At 40.4% G+C, this 14,997-nt stretch overlaps 1 long non-coding RNA gene across 3 annotated transcripts in view; it reads left to right on the top strand.

Moving 5' to 3' along the window:
* LOC144017502 (uncharacterized) overlaps window positions 1-14,997 on the top strand; it is a 107,582-nt gene that overhangs the window by 66,234 nt on the left and 26,351 nt on the right. The window contains exons 1-4 of one of the 3 annotated variants that reach the window (XR_013283198.1): window positions 1,033-1,141; window positions 3,305-3,420; window positions 4,586-4,625; window positions 5,982-6,757. This is a non-coding gene — a long non-coding RNA (uncharacterized LOC144017502). Of the gene's footprint in view, window positions 1-1,032; window positions 1,142-3,304; window positions 3,421-4,585; window positions 4,626-5,981; window positions 6,758-14,997 lie in introns of those variants that run through there. The other 2 variants (XR_013283197.1, XR_013283196.1) reach the window with 2 other exon arrangements.

Consider the following 14,997-nt stretch of genomic DNA (forward strand, 5'->3'; position numbering starts at 1 on the left):
TAATCCTATCTCTCGTTGAAAGTAATACAGGAACAAAGGTAGGACATGGCTGTAATAAATTATCGTAAAATATTTTCCCCAGGTGTGCTCTTGAGGCAACCTGCACACGCTTACATTCCGAAGCTTGTAATTTACTAAACTAAATTTACTAAGTTCGATTTAAGTCTGTCTTGTTACATAAAAAAGAAACTTAAAAAAAAAAAAAAAAAAGAGGATGACCAAAAAAAAACAACAACAAAAAAAAACGGCCAAACTCCTCATGAGACTGCTTTATTCTGCCCTCTGAGTGGTAAATCCCGCGGTGACAAGATGTGTGCCTGCATGCTGACAAGGCATTAGAGAGCCTTGGCTACCTGGCCTTACTATGTGCAGCCATTATGCTGGATTCCTGCCTCCTGCTGCACGCAGGTGGGATGTGGGACCTACTTATTACAACCCAGATGTGCCTGTAATCCATCACTGTCTCCCTTGCCCCCATTGTACTCTTGAGGATGTCTGGAGCATGGCCTCCAGGTGTGTGTGTGTGTGCGGCCATGGCCTGTTATCTATGTTTTTCTTTTTCTCCTTTCAAGTGTATGTAGTAGTGGTCAATCCTAATTTATGCATTAGTGTGTGTGAACAGAACATCCATTCCCAAAGGCTTCAATTTCAATTTAAATGTCATAATGTGTGACATATGTAATTTAGGTTTTGGCCCACCTCACTATTCAGCCATCTTAAAAAAAAAAATTGTTTTGGCCAGGTACTCTGGATTCCTCCAATATTCTGAAAATATGCATGCTAGGTTTGATGTTCTAAATTGTCCATAGGAGCCTGAAAGGTTGAACATAAGTATGTGCCCTACAAAATCTTGGGGACCAGTCCGGGATGTACGCTAAGTCTGGGCATGAATCAGTGGTGGCTCAGATACCAATGTTTAGCTAGCTAACAAGCATTATAACTGCTTTGTCAATACAGCACATAAAGGCAGTGTATCAACGCCTTTGTAGTTATGACACTCTTGGCCTCTGAAGGTGTCCTCCTAACACGAAGGGAATTTGCAAATCTGGATGTTGGCCCGGACAGACCAATCCTCACAGGTGTTAGCTTAGCGCTAGCTAGCTGCTAGGTTCTGCGGTTGGTCAGAGTACAAGGTATCCTGGTGGGTAAAGTAAATTATTTTAAACTAAAAACAAAAACCTTTCCTTTATGTTGATGCGACTATGTTAGCTAGTCGGCAGCACACTCTGTACACTCTATGTGATATGTTTTCAAAAAAATGGTTTGGTTTGGTTTGGTAAATTGCTGTGGACAACTGGTGTAGTTGAACCAGAATATGGGCTCTCCATTTACCATTATGATCAAATTGGATTTCATTTGGCGTGTGACGTCACATATATGTTTTTCGGCATGGGTAACAGCAGATTCATAATGTTAAACTTGATGTCATTTCAGTGAAGTTATCATAGGGTTTTATTATGTGCTTCTAAAGTAGACCTATGTAGGTCTACTTGTCTTGGAGGCAAAAATGTTAAACTGTTACAGTTAATGCAGTTTTGAGGATGCTACAATTTGGATTCTGGAGCAAATTATTCCAAACATAATTTAATTTTATTGACTTCCTTTCTTGTGATCAACTTTGCATTGTAGCATTGTATTCCCTAACTTTCTTATTACAGGCCATATCATACTAATTAAGACTCATTAAATCACTGCACATATTAATAATGGTAACTGTTAATGATTAGCATCACCTTTTCTTGTTGTTATAAATCTCAGTGGGTCACTTATGCGTGAGTAAAGTACCTCGTCTCAGTCAATACTTACATTTCTCGATATAAATGACGATGGCGGGCACAAGGCTCATTACTCGCGCTGCTCATTATTTTCTCATTACATGTCACTTTTCCTCCCCTCTACAACAAAATGGATGATCTGTTTTGGTAAGTGAGAGCTACAGCCGACGAAAAAATATGTGCTTCAGTCCAAGACAACCTTGTTAAACTTCACCTGCTGAGATAAATTTAGTTGCACCGGAGACCTCTCAGGCTTTGACAGCGTCAATATTCTCAGGTTTCGCTGTACATGAGAGGTGCTCGCTTCCTCCTCCCGCATCGATCGCGCTTCTAAAAGCTATAATCCTTGTCTTTAAACGCCTCTCCGTCAGCTCGAGTGTTGCTAAAGAACAACAGGCAATTAGAGCGTCGAGTTAAGGCGGCTTTTATATGACGCCGCTGTCCCCTCACCGCGGGCCTCCGGAGAGTGAGTAATGCGGTTTGCTGGATGTTGCGCCCACACAAGCCCCTCACCCTGACACTCGGGCTGATTTAAGAGCGCCATTAAAAGTAATCTTTGGCCCCACGCTGTTCCAACTCGCCTTGCAATATGTGCCGGCGTTGGCTTAAAGGTGGGGGCTGTTTTGATTGAGCCCACCTGAATGCCGAGCTGCTTGACAAGGCATCGAGCTAATCGGGGAAAACAAATTCTAAGCAACACAACGCAATTAGGCCCTCGGTTGATTCTTGTCCTAACAAGTAGCTTTAGGTCTCTTTGTGATTTAGGCTCTGCGTCCCCCACCTGGCCAATCGATACTTATATGTGCTAGTGGATTGCCTACCACCACTGCTACCCAAGCTAATGAGCAAGTGGTTAGGGACAAGCAGGAATCAATTTCATGATGTTCCCAGTTAAACCGCTTGTTAGTTTTCCGGTGGGTCCTCGCATCCAGCCAACGTCCGTAAGGGGGGATGGGCAATTATTTCCTTGCCAGTCCACTCGTATAATTGCCCAATCGATAGATTCTGTGTCAATCGCATCATGCCAAGAAAGCAGGAGGCAAAAACAAGAAGCAGACCCAATCTGCCGCTGCGTACTTCCTCCTGGGGCTCATCTGTCACCCGATCAATACGAACGATGACAGCTCACAGCAACAGAACGGCCGGTGTCATCTATCACCAAGCCAACACTGGACTGTACCACATGCAAGATGGCATAGTGGACTCCTCCTGCTAGTGGACCTGCCACAATTGCTCACTGAGTCCGGCTAACGGGTCGAGGTGCGAGGCCTCTGACACATCTTTGTTCACGATGAAAGCGCTCGGAGCAGCAGATTGTGTCTCTGGTGTGACGACTGAGCGAAAGCAATGCTGATCTCAAGGACAAAAAAAAAAAAAAAACAGCAGATGGGACGGGATTCTGGTTGTTCTACAATACATTCACATCTTTTTCATGAGTCATCATTGACGTCCCACACCTGACAGGAACGTTTGTTAGTTTTGTCATTCAACATGCTCTGATTTGTTTCCTGTCTATCCATCCATTCCAGCTTCCTGTAGTGAAGAGCTGGAGCCTATCCCAGCTGACTTTGGATGAAAAGCAGACAAGCATAGAGACACTGGAGTGGGAATTGATCCCACGCTGCCTGTACGGATAACAAGTCAGGTGAGTTAACTTTTAGTATTAGTGGTGATTCTTGTCTAATGTAATTTCTAGTCAAGTTAATGGATGACAGAGTCAAAATAGTCTGATCTATTTGGTCCTTTATATCACGTTGAATGAAAAACCTCCTCATGCTGACGCCATCTTACGCAATATCTTTGTCTTGATGACACATTTAATAAAACAGTAAAATCCATAAAGGTATACTCCCGACACGCATAGCACAAGTAGCCTTTTAAACCAAAACGAAATAGAAATAGCAGCAGACAATATTGCTGAATTTATCAAGATGTACTGAGGCTATTTAAAGGATGCACTATGGCATACAGAAATTAAGGAACAATATTTTAAACACAGCTAATTACCTAGTTTAGTAGTTTAAAGTCTTGATAGTCTTGAAATATACTATCTGTCCTTCTAACACATCCTCTACTATTGTTATTTGTTAGGTGGACGAATAAACACCTTCCAATCAAGAAAAAAAAGATTGTCTATAGGTACCTCAGTTCATTGGTGCTATTGTGTAAACACAGACATTAAAGGAGTAACTGCTGAGCCCTTTTGAATTCTGTTGCGACTCAAAGCAGCAGTACCAACGAAGTGAAGTGTGTGATTATGTCTCAGTTGAACTCATGTATAGTGTTAGGCAAGCACGTCATAAATAAGTTCCACAAGTTTTGTGATGATGTTTGCTTAATTCCAGTCTTGACAAGCAATCTCCCCACAATGTGCATCCGCGTTTATCTTCTGAGAAGCTACACAAATGATTAGTTCTGTCCACTGTGAGCAACATTTCTCCATAATAGCTCTTTCTATTTTCTTTGAATGCCACTTCCACTTGACGTTTGTCAGTATACTGGTGTTTGTTTTTACACTTGCATACAAGAGACATCTAACCACCATTCAATGTAGCATTCAATTCAGTGTGCGTTGTTACAAGATGAACAAACTGGATGTTTCAAAATCCCATTTTCACAAGTTTATTCAAAACACACGTTTGGTTCTGAAAAGAAATGTTATCAAGAAGTCATTCTGAGGGAGAAGCAGTCCTCAATTTATGGAAAGGTTTTTGTTGTATTTGTATAGTGAGGGCCTCAAACAAGCGAGGCATGCGGATTGCGAATATAATAACCCTTAAGTTAAATTTCATGTGTGTTTTTCTGACTAGGACGCCAGAGCGCAGACAAGAAAGTTGCATCTTTGAAAAGGTCAGTGTCTCGCATTTAATTTGATATAAAAGGCTGCATGTAGACTGGGAGCGATTCAACTAAGAAGAGAAGAGATGTGATATGAATTCCTATTGAAGCTCTCATTTCAGTGTATTTCCAAAAGCAATCATGAGCATTTATTTACTGTAAATGGCCGAATGTTTGTTACACACAGTAGCTTACTGTAAATGGATGCCTACACAGCACTTGACTACATTCCGTCATTGGATGATCAAATTCTTCCCATGTTACCTTTAAAGCCTCAAAAGATATTTGTCTCTGCCATATAAATACCTCCACTTCTTTTTAGTTAGTTATTCAATATTTTTCTTTTGGGTTGGAAAATGTGTATTTACACAAATAAGAGTGGTCATTCCGAGGTTTGAGCCCACTCAGAGGTTTTCAAAGTGTTTCCTCTTCTAATAAACATGTTCAACTCCCATTATTGCACTGGGCTATCTTTGCTCCCAGTCAATATTAACTTTGTAGAAGGAACAAGGTAAACTGGATTGTGAAGTCATTTATTTAAGGGTGTCATTTCCCGGGTCTTGTCATCTCATCAACCTCTTTAGCTTTCACTCCTAAGAAAAAAAAAAGAAGTGTGGATGTGTGTGCTAGTGCATGTTGCCATTCCATAAAAATATAACACATCAGTTTTTATTTCATCCTATTTCTATGGCGAGAAAGAAGTAACATGGTGCGTGTTTTATGTCTGGATTACTGTAATGCACTTTACCAATTTGTCCAAAATGCTTCTGCTCAGCTCCTAACTGGTGCCCGTAAGAGGGAGCGCATAACCCCTATCCTGGCCTCTCTTCACTGGCTGGCCGTGAAATTTAGAATCCACTTTTAGATTCCTCTATTTGTTTTTAAATCTCTAAATGGTCTTGCCCCACTTTACCTCGCTGAGCTCTTGCACCCCTGCGCACCTGCCCGGTGCCTCAGGATCAGCAGACCAGACACGATTGGAGGTACCCCTCTTTGTCTGCTTTTAAAACCCATCTTTATTCTTTGGCTTTTGGCGCACCATGAGACTTCAATTGTTTTTGGTGTTTTGTGGTGTGTGCTGTATTTTGTGTTTTGAATCTGATGTTTATTCTATTTATTTATCTGTGCAGTTATGTATGTATTCATTCATTCACCTACTTCTTGTTACTAATTTACTGATGTAAACTTTATTTACTTGTATACAAAAAATTACTTGAATACTCACTTAAAATGTTTGCTTTATTCTTGTTTTTCTTACCTTACTCTTTACTGCATGACCAATTTCTGTTTCATGTACACCACTTTGTATACAGCAATCCTTGTTTTAAAGTGCTTTATAAATAAAGTCGAGTCTTTGTTTTTCTGAAGTTCCCGTGAGGCTGCGGTTTGGACAGAAGAGGACCCCAGGTTTAATCCCAGTGATCTCCTCTTGCCATTTCAGAGATGCGGAGCCAGCAAGACGTGAAAGCCCCTGTCTCACAAGCACACACGTGTGCACAGGTTGGATAGATATACTGGATCTGTTTGTTGGATTACAAAGCTGAACACAATTTTGTCGATAACTTTGTATTGTTGTTACTGCAGCTTCTTTGCCCACATTGCGGTCACTCCAAATTCCAAAGGCTGGACACTTGCCCAAAATTATTAGGGATAGGCTCCAGCTCACGAGAGCGTTTTAAAACGGACAGTTAACATAGTTAGTTAGTTTTGTGTGATGTAAGCCTTGGTGGAGGTCTCTGCTCTTACGCTCATGAGTCATTTAGGAATCCCATCCCATAACAATTGGCATAACACACTTTGGAGCATTACATCAGAGTTCTTTCAAGGACTAACATAGTACACTTTGGACATGTTGAAGCTGCTAATAGGATTAAATTATCAAGTACAGTGACTGAGGTGCAATCGATTCAAATGCAGACAGTAAAGTAAAAATACACCTTTCCTTGGATTTTTTTTTTTCCCCCCCACCGGTGCCCAATGTGGACCTTCCAAGTAAATTCGCAGTGATGGGGAATAATGGCTGAATGGGAACCATTAAAGTCATCACTGTCAGGCACCCTGGCAGGAATTAACACATTTCCCGGATTTTAATATGCAGCTTGTTACTAATAATTAAGGTCATCCAACTTCTTGCCAGCAGCCTAGTCCACAAATCTTATTTCCTTTGCATGGCACACACCCCTGTGGGACGGCAGCGGAGCTGAGTCAGAGTATATTGCTGACCAATTAGGGGGCCATCCCACCTTCATAAGCCATTCTAAGCTTCAATGTGAGCCTTTTAAATGTGCAAGACTCGAACTTCCTGAGGTAGTTTCTCATAAATAAGTCCTGGCAGCAAAGCTGAAGCCCATAGATATGACTCTCAGGAAAATCAAATAGAACTTGTCCAAACATTTCACATGCTTTGGGACCAGTTGGTCCCAAGTGAGGAAAATGAATTGGATGTGTTGACGTAGAATGCAATACACTGTTTCTTTCAGCTGTCAAAAACATATTCAAAATTCAAAGTTCATTTTCTGCATTTTGTTTCTCATTTTTTCGATGCACAAACCAAAGAGCTTCGTTGGTTGCAGATGACCGCACAACTTTCTTGTATAGATTCACATTTTTCAGCAACATTTTAATTCAGAACTGAGAAGAAATGTCTTGTAACAATGAGGAACATATTAGGGATGTCACGATAAGGGCAATTTCGTGATATTAAAACTGCCACAATATCGTCGTCGTTATGTTTACAATATTTAAAAGGAACACACATCTGTTAAAAAAAAAGGTTGATTTCCATTTGTGCAGTTATAGCACCCTCTAGTGGCTAGTTTATTAGTGCTATTGAATTTTTCATTAGGGATGTTTTGGCCTTCTATGTTTAAAATCTATGCTAATTGTCAGATAAAGGGGAACCTAATTTACTTGTGAAGCGATCAATATGTGCTTGCATTACCAAGTAAATGCCTCAGTATTGTTATGAGAGATTGTAAGGTGGTTTATATGCATTGCTGTTATGTACAAAAGCACAATATTGTTGTTGTATTTTTTTTTAGTATGAGCTCTCTTTCTTACAATATTGTGATCTTTTTTAAATATCATCAACACCCCCAAAATATTGTGATAATTATCGTATCGTGAACTTCATATCGTGATAATATCATATCGTGATGTTTGGATATCGTTACATCCCTAGAACATATGATTAAACACAGATTTCAAACGTGTAGGGATAGGCTAATAATATAACATCACATCCCGCGCAAAAAAAAGAAGAGGTCAGGTTTGTAAAAGCCTTTAAGAGGGAGGTTAAAAAATGAGGAGATCTGATCTGAGCGAGATGATGGTCCGCGAAAGAAAATACGAATCCGTGCACTCACCTAATGTGAAATGCAAATGGATCTGCCTTTTTATCCCGACAATGCGCAAGCCATCTATAAAGCCCCGTCAACGCTAAGAGGGGAGCTCATTTGCGCAAGCGTGGATGCATACAGGCGGCGAGCTCATTTATGCTGCTGTTTATTACTGTTATCACCTCGCTCCGTGACGGCCATCTTCATCGGCTGAGGCTCAGGTGTTTGTCGGGCCTTCGCTTGGCAGGTGGCCCCAATAACTCTTTCCTGCGCCATACTGGATCGCATTCTTTTTGGTTTATTTTATTATATACGGTAGATTATTGAATATAGCATTATAGACACATTGAAATGCATTTTTAGAAACAAACAAAAAATAAAAAAGATTTTTCACGAGAACCGGGGCGTTGGAATAACAACCAAAAAAAAATAAAAATAAACATTTATTTAAAAAAATTAATAAAAATCCGCTATTTGTGAACCGGGCTGTTCCCTTACAAATGGTGGCAGTCGACTGCAGAGTAAAAATAAGTTCTTTTTAAATCGACATATTACTCCATCTTATGATCAAATTGATGAACGTTTTTTTTCCAAACTCGATCAGTGATCGGCCCTAAATTCCTGATTGTGTAAAACTACGTTACAAGTTTGTGGCTGCTATCCATGATATCCACAATCAATCATGGTAGCCTACTATTCTCGTTTTCACTTTTGTTAACAGTTCAGACTTGCCGAAAGTTTGCACTCTATCAAGTGCTATTCTAGTTTGATCAAGTTTTTGTTTACAGATCTATCCACTTTATTGGCTTGTTCATGCAGTTTCAAAGGAAGGGTTTTGTAATTGTGTTTCTTGAACATTTAATGATCCCAGCAAGTGTTTTCCTGTGGTTTAATGACTCCCTGGCGTATTTTTTATCACTCAGTTTAAACATCATGGGTCTAATTTAGGTGTAGCGCTTATCAGAATTCAGCTACCGGATCATTTTGGGTGCCCATTATTTTAAAAGGCAATTACTGCGCGTGATAATTACCTTAATGGACAATTAAGGCAGACTAACTTTATCATAGTACAATTGGAGAACGGCCGCGGTTAACAGGCAGGCAAGGCTGTTGCTTGGGGCGCTACAAAGCGGTTCATTTCAAAAGGACGTGACCACTTTGAATTTCTGATACAGTATATTCACGCCGATGTGCAATTCCATAGGTTATGCAATACTCCTCACTAATAGAAAGGCTAGGTGAAATTTGAGCATCAGGAAAGCATTTTATTCCCCATGAATAGAACATAATTGAATAAAATGAGGTACTTTCAGTTGCAAACATTTGCTTATTTGTGTAACCAGCTGTTAACACTGACATTATCCTCTGGAGCGGTATTTTCTTCCATCTGGAGAATAGTATCAGATGACAACGCCCTTTTCACAGTTGATGATACATTTTAAATACAAAACAATGTTAGCCAATACAGTTTTATCTTCTTCTTCTTCTTCCCCTCCTCCTCCTCCTCCTTCTTCTTCTACTTCTTCTTCTACTTCTTATTATTAATCACTTCCTCTGTGGGGGCATATTAAAGTGTGTTATGTATCTTGTATACTGTGTTAAATGACATTATGTAATGTTTATGGGAGGTTTGGTTACACAATGTTATGCAGATATGAAATTACACTACATAATGCAGCACTTATGATGTTAAGCTATGCTAGGCTAGGCTACACTAGGTGATTCTAGCTACGCTACATCAAGTTAAGCTACGCTCGATGACAGTGTTTGTGAGGTGTCGCTGCCATTATTGTGAAGTTACGGCACTTGTCCAAATCAAGTGCCAACGTGAAGTCCGTTATGTGATTACGTCACATGAAGTGTGAAAGTCAAGCCATGTCAAGTTATGCTAAGCCATCTTAGGTTCCACTAAGTTTTATAGCTTTATTTTGATTATTAAATCAAACTACTGCTGTAATTAAACATTTTAGTTGTCATCCATTCTTCAATAGTCCTTTAATGGATACAAAAACAAAAGCAGAAGAAACTTTATATATAGGTTATGAATAATGTAGAAGAGAAACCAGAGCATTTGGTCCAGGTGGAACCTTTGACAGCGGAGCAGGTGGGCCCGGGCCGCCTACGGGCCGCAACATCCGCCCACCTCCACACAAAACAATGGAGAAGTGGTTCCGCTGCTAACGCACTCGGCTCCACGTTGTCGGTTTCATTATCGGTCAGTCAAAGTGCCGATGGCTGTTGATCAAATGTTTATGCAACTTTATCCTGACATAAATTTTAGGAAATCATGTCGAACTGAATACATTAAGTCCACTATAACTTACCTTGGAGTAGTTGATTGCCTGTTGGTTTGAGTTTATTTAAACCTGAATATGACCTGTCAGACACATTGTTCGGGTTGCTTCTGGTTATATAAAACTTAGGGCTGGGCAATATGGCCAAACAATAAAATCTCAATTATTTTTCTTTTCAGTCATTCAGGACCATTAAGATTTTAATCGATTTTAATCTAATAAACCCAACAAACATTTATTTATTCAAAAATAATTCCTGTGCAAAATGATTTTGCACATTAACAACATAGTTTGTGCTTAAATGCCACAATTAAGTAGTTGGAAGCTATTGTAAACATGTCTTGTAAGCCACCCATCCAGCATTCTGCCACTCACAACAATATTTGGATGCAACAGAACATAAGAACAACAGCTTTTAATAATCCAGAAGACAAAACTGGATTTCCCGATTTAGCAAATTTTCAACGATTCTATTTTAAAAATGATGATTTCTAATTAAGTTGATTTATTGCTCAGCCCTAATATAACTTTACATTAACATGACTAACACTGTACACACCTTTTTTTTCAATAGTTGTCAAGCAAGTGTAAAACAAAAAAGTTTACAGGTATCTGAACATTGATGCTTGTTGCTTTAATTTAAACATGCCTTCTAAACTGCACGACATTTTTTTCATACAGTACAGTGGTCGAGATAATAGCTATCTTTTGGCCAATTTGGTATTTTTATTTTTTTGCTTTGAATTGCGAGCACAAACTTGAGATTTGAGTTTCCTAAGCAGCAGTTTGAGCAAACATCGAAATTGTGGTTTCAAGATGTGAAATGCCACAACACACGTGCTGTAAAGGTAAGAACAGAAGGTAAAAGTACACTGACAGAATTTACAACTTCTCAAAAGTCCTTAGTGAGATTCATCACGATGGATCTTTCTTTTTCTTGCTTCTTTGGACGTAACGTCCATGAACTTTGTCACCTGTCTACTCAACTTTTTCAACTGCTGTCATCCTTCATTTTTAACCCCCAATCCTCACCCCACAGACCATCTCCAATCGTCTGATCCACTGTTTATTTCACTTTTCGTGCTATTTCACTCACAGTCTTTTCTTCACACTCTCCATCCCCGCCTTTCTCCGTCTTCCCTCCCATCCCCAAGCAGCACCTCTCCCTTCTCTCCCTTCTGCACTGCCTCCGCAGCACCCGTGGGAGCAGGTGGTAGAGAGATGACGCTTTGCTTTGATTGCTGCTTGGCTGCGGGCATTCCCGGGGCAGGGGAGCCGCGCCGCTTCAGTCTGCTGGATGTGCTGGTAAATAATCCCGACTGGGGAGAGAACAGAGAAGCTCTGGAAGGGGGAGAAAGAAGGAAGGACGTCAAGGTGGAAGGGAGAGGGCGCACGTGCGCAAGAGTTTTCTGATTGCAAGTGCACCTTGGTAATCAAGTCACACCTATGTTTGATTTTGATTGGTCGGCAGAAGGAGAAGTGACACTGACGACTTGTGACTTACGCAGAAGTTGATTTTTTTTGTGTGTGTAAAAAGTTCTCAGATAGGATTTTGCAGGAAAATAAGCAATGTCATTGGTCAATTTCACAGATATACTGTACTGAAAGGAGACATATGGAGTTCCATCACAATCTTATACAGTATATATGTTTTAATAAAACCTGTCTGGCATTCTGACATAAAGGATAAAAATAAAAAATGAAAAAAATCATAGCACGCATAAAATGTACTTGTCACATTCTGGTTCAAATCACAGTCTTTTTGCCGGCGATCCTGTCTCATGCAAATGATGGGTAGGCTTTCGTTACCATGACAACAGTGCATGTGAAGAAGTAAGGGCGTTACCAACTTCTTTACCGTACTCTAGTTCAAACATTAATGGTAGCCCGTGGGCACTAGCCGGTGGAAACAGGATGTTGTTACGACTTAAGTGGGGGTCAACCGGCGCATACTTGACGGTAGAAAAGGGGCTTGTTAAGTAACAAAATGTGTGTTTCGTATGTGACATATAAACCCTTCCAGTGTGACGACATGTTGAAGTGCGCCCCTAGCGGTGGGGGTCAGGGCGTCAATGCGAGTGAATTAAAAAACAATCAGTGTGAACTAGAAAATAGGTCAAACAGTTGATAAATCAGCGACCAATGCTATGGTGAACTTTTGCGCGGCCAATAGACGCTCTAATGGCTCAAAGCGAGATGAGAGCATTCTTTCGGCTGCCGGCAGCGTTTCTAAACCCCGCGAAAGACAGCGAGGAGTAAAAGACGAGCACAGTGGCTAGAGTGAAACTACGACGCAACTTATTTTTGTAGCTAGCGGCTTCAAACGACTGGTTTCAATGATTCGCAGTAATGTAGTGTCCTACTCGGGACGTTTTTTGTGACACTTGACATATTTTCCACCTTTTAACTCATTCATCCCAGCCATTTTCACAATCCCGTTCGCTCTCGGCTGTTTTACTGAATTTTGACTGATTTTGAAATTGTAAGTAATTTAGCTTTTTTTTCTAGATCGGCCAGGTTGATCTCCTTTGCTCTGCTGCCACCTGCTGGCCGTTTATGTAATAACTACCATTTCTGCAACTGTTCTTTGCATTTGAGAAGCTGCATCAAAGCCTTCTGTATGCCCGAGCATAAAAACAAAAAAAAACGTATAAATACGTCTTTGGGACACTTAAAACATGAAAAAAAACGTATTTACACGTTATTGGGAGCAAATGAGTTAACAAAAACGCTCAGTGAAAATCGAGCTCTCTACATTCATTTGTTATGGGATGTTTGCCCCTCCGGGAGGAGCCGCGGGAGCTAAGCGATGACGTCATCTGGAAGGGTCTATTCAGGATACCAAAAACAAACAAACAAAAAAAAAAGTATTATGCTACAGTTACAGGGGGGGAAAAAAACAACCAGATTATAGGGACATTTATTGACAAATTGGATTATTTCGCTGTATTAAAATTGCCAGAGAGTCCTCACCATAACAAGTGGATAAATTATCATAGCTCAGCCTTGACTCCATTCACGCGCTGTTGCTGAGAGCAAACGGGTGTACAAGTGCGGTCGTGAGGAGCAGGTGAAAGGGCAATGTCGTGTCCTCCAGTTTGAAAGCAGCGCGGAGGGGGTGACCACTATTCACTGTTTGGGGCACCTATACACACACCGATGGATTTATTCATTTTAAATAATAATTACAAAGCAAAGTTGGAGCTGTCAGAGTCCTGCGGCACCTGCTATGGCAGAGCTAGTTTCTAGCATACTACGCCGCTAATGTGAGTTCCACCTTCCGTACAAATCAGCCACTGACACAACAACAACGCTATTAATGTAGTGTCATTGTTCTGTCCTGGTTTACTGGACCCATTTCCAGAATGAATCCACAGTTACCTGCATGGTACTCCCTTTCTCCCTCCTCCATCGAAATGCTTCTGCTCTGTGCCAACTGTAATTTACCGTACACTTCTACCCACAAATAAGTGACAATTAAATATAAATCATACACGCAAGGGCAAACCTGTTTATTATTTCAAATACGTTCAGCTTGCTCTTTTTAAATACTTGATGAAGATGAAATGTCATGTCTGGGTCATGCAAGGGTTAAGTTTGGGTCATGCAAGGGTTATGTTTGGGTCATGACCGTGAGGTCAAGTGTCTGTTTTGAACTGATCATCTGGTTTCAACAGGTTTTAAGATATGTGATGTCAAGATTCTTTAATCTCTTTACTTGATCAACAGTCAATCACATAATTCCATGTCAGTCCTGTTACCCACAGCCAATCCGATCAATTCACTGTCTATTTAAGTGTTAGTCGGATTATTACCTCGGTTTCTCTGTGCATCTCCCCAGCCCAAGGGGGCTTGGCGTCTCGTGATTCTCGATGCATTCTCTTTGTTTCTCGTCTAGTCAAGTTTGTTCTACGCCTCTCGATGTTATGCGAATAAAGAATTAAAATCTTATTTGTGTCCAAACTCAGAACGTAACATGGAAGCCCTAAATTGGATATGGACCTGATCTATCTGTCTAACTAGTTATTCAACAAGTTATTGGTTTTGTATTTCTGTAATGGACCATGTTAAATATGCTAAAGATACCGTGTTTTTTTTTTTTTGTCTAGACTCCTTGCTATTAAATCCATGTGATGAATGGATTTAATAGGGACAAGTCTAAATGTCTCAATATAATTTCTTCTGCTCCATTTCTATTTCGATACTGTTTTTACACTAAGCCATGTTTGATAAACTCTGACCTTGACCTGCATGACAAAAAAGTAAGTCTTCTCTATCCACACAGTGGTCCACATGGATTATTTTTGTTTTCGTCCCGCAAGAATTCAGCACATTCCACAGGCATCACCTCAATTATAGGACCCGCTGGCCCTGAGAAAAGCAAATGTGAGCCACAAGTGAGAAGTGTCATCAGATGAGCTGCAGCTGACATGTCATCAGCTCACACAAACTTCAACTCTGCCTCTCGCAGACAGAAAAGGTCACCGGTGCCCCGAGGTTTCTCAAGCTCACACTTTCACTCCCACATCTCTTCCTCCTCGCCGCGATTCTTTATTTGTAAAAATATGTCATGTTCTTGCCACAGAGGCGGTATAGAAGCATTGCTGCCAGGTGGCATTTATCAAGCAAAATATTTGTATTTACTCTTATTGACGTCAAGTTAAAAAAACACAACACATCTCCTATAAGATTTTTTTTATAATGTGCCATATTTAAAACAAGCATGCCATTTAGGAGACCACTGCAAAATTG

This window comes from Festucalex cinctus, chromosome 4 (assembly GCF_051991245.1).
Source record: "Festucalex cinctus isolate MCC-2025b chromosome 4, RoL_Fcin_1.0, whole genome shotgun sequence".
Taxonomy (NCBI): domain Eukaryota; kingdom Metazoa; phylum Chordata; class Actinopteri; order Syngnathiformes; family Syngnathidae; genus Festucalex; species Festucalex cinctus.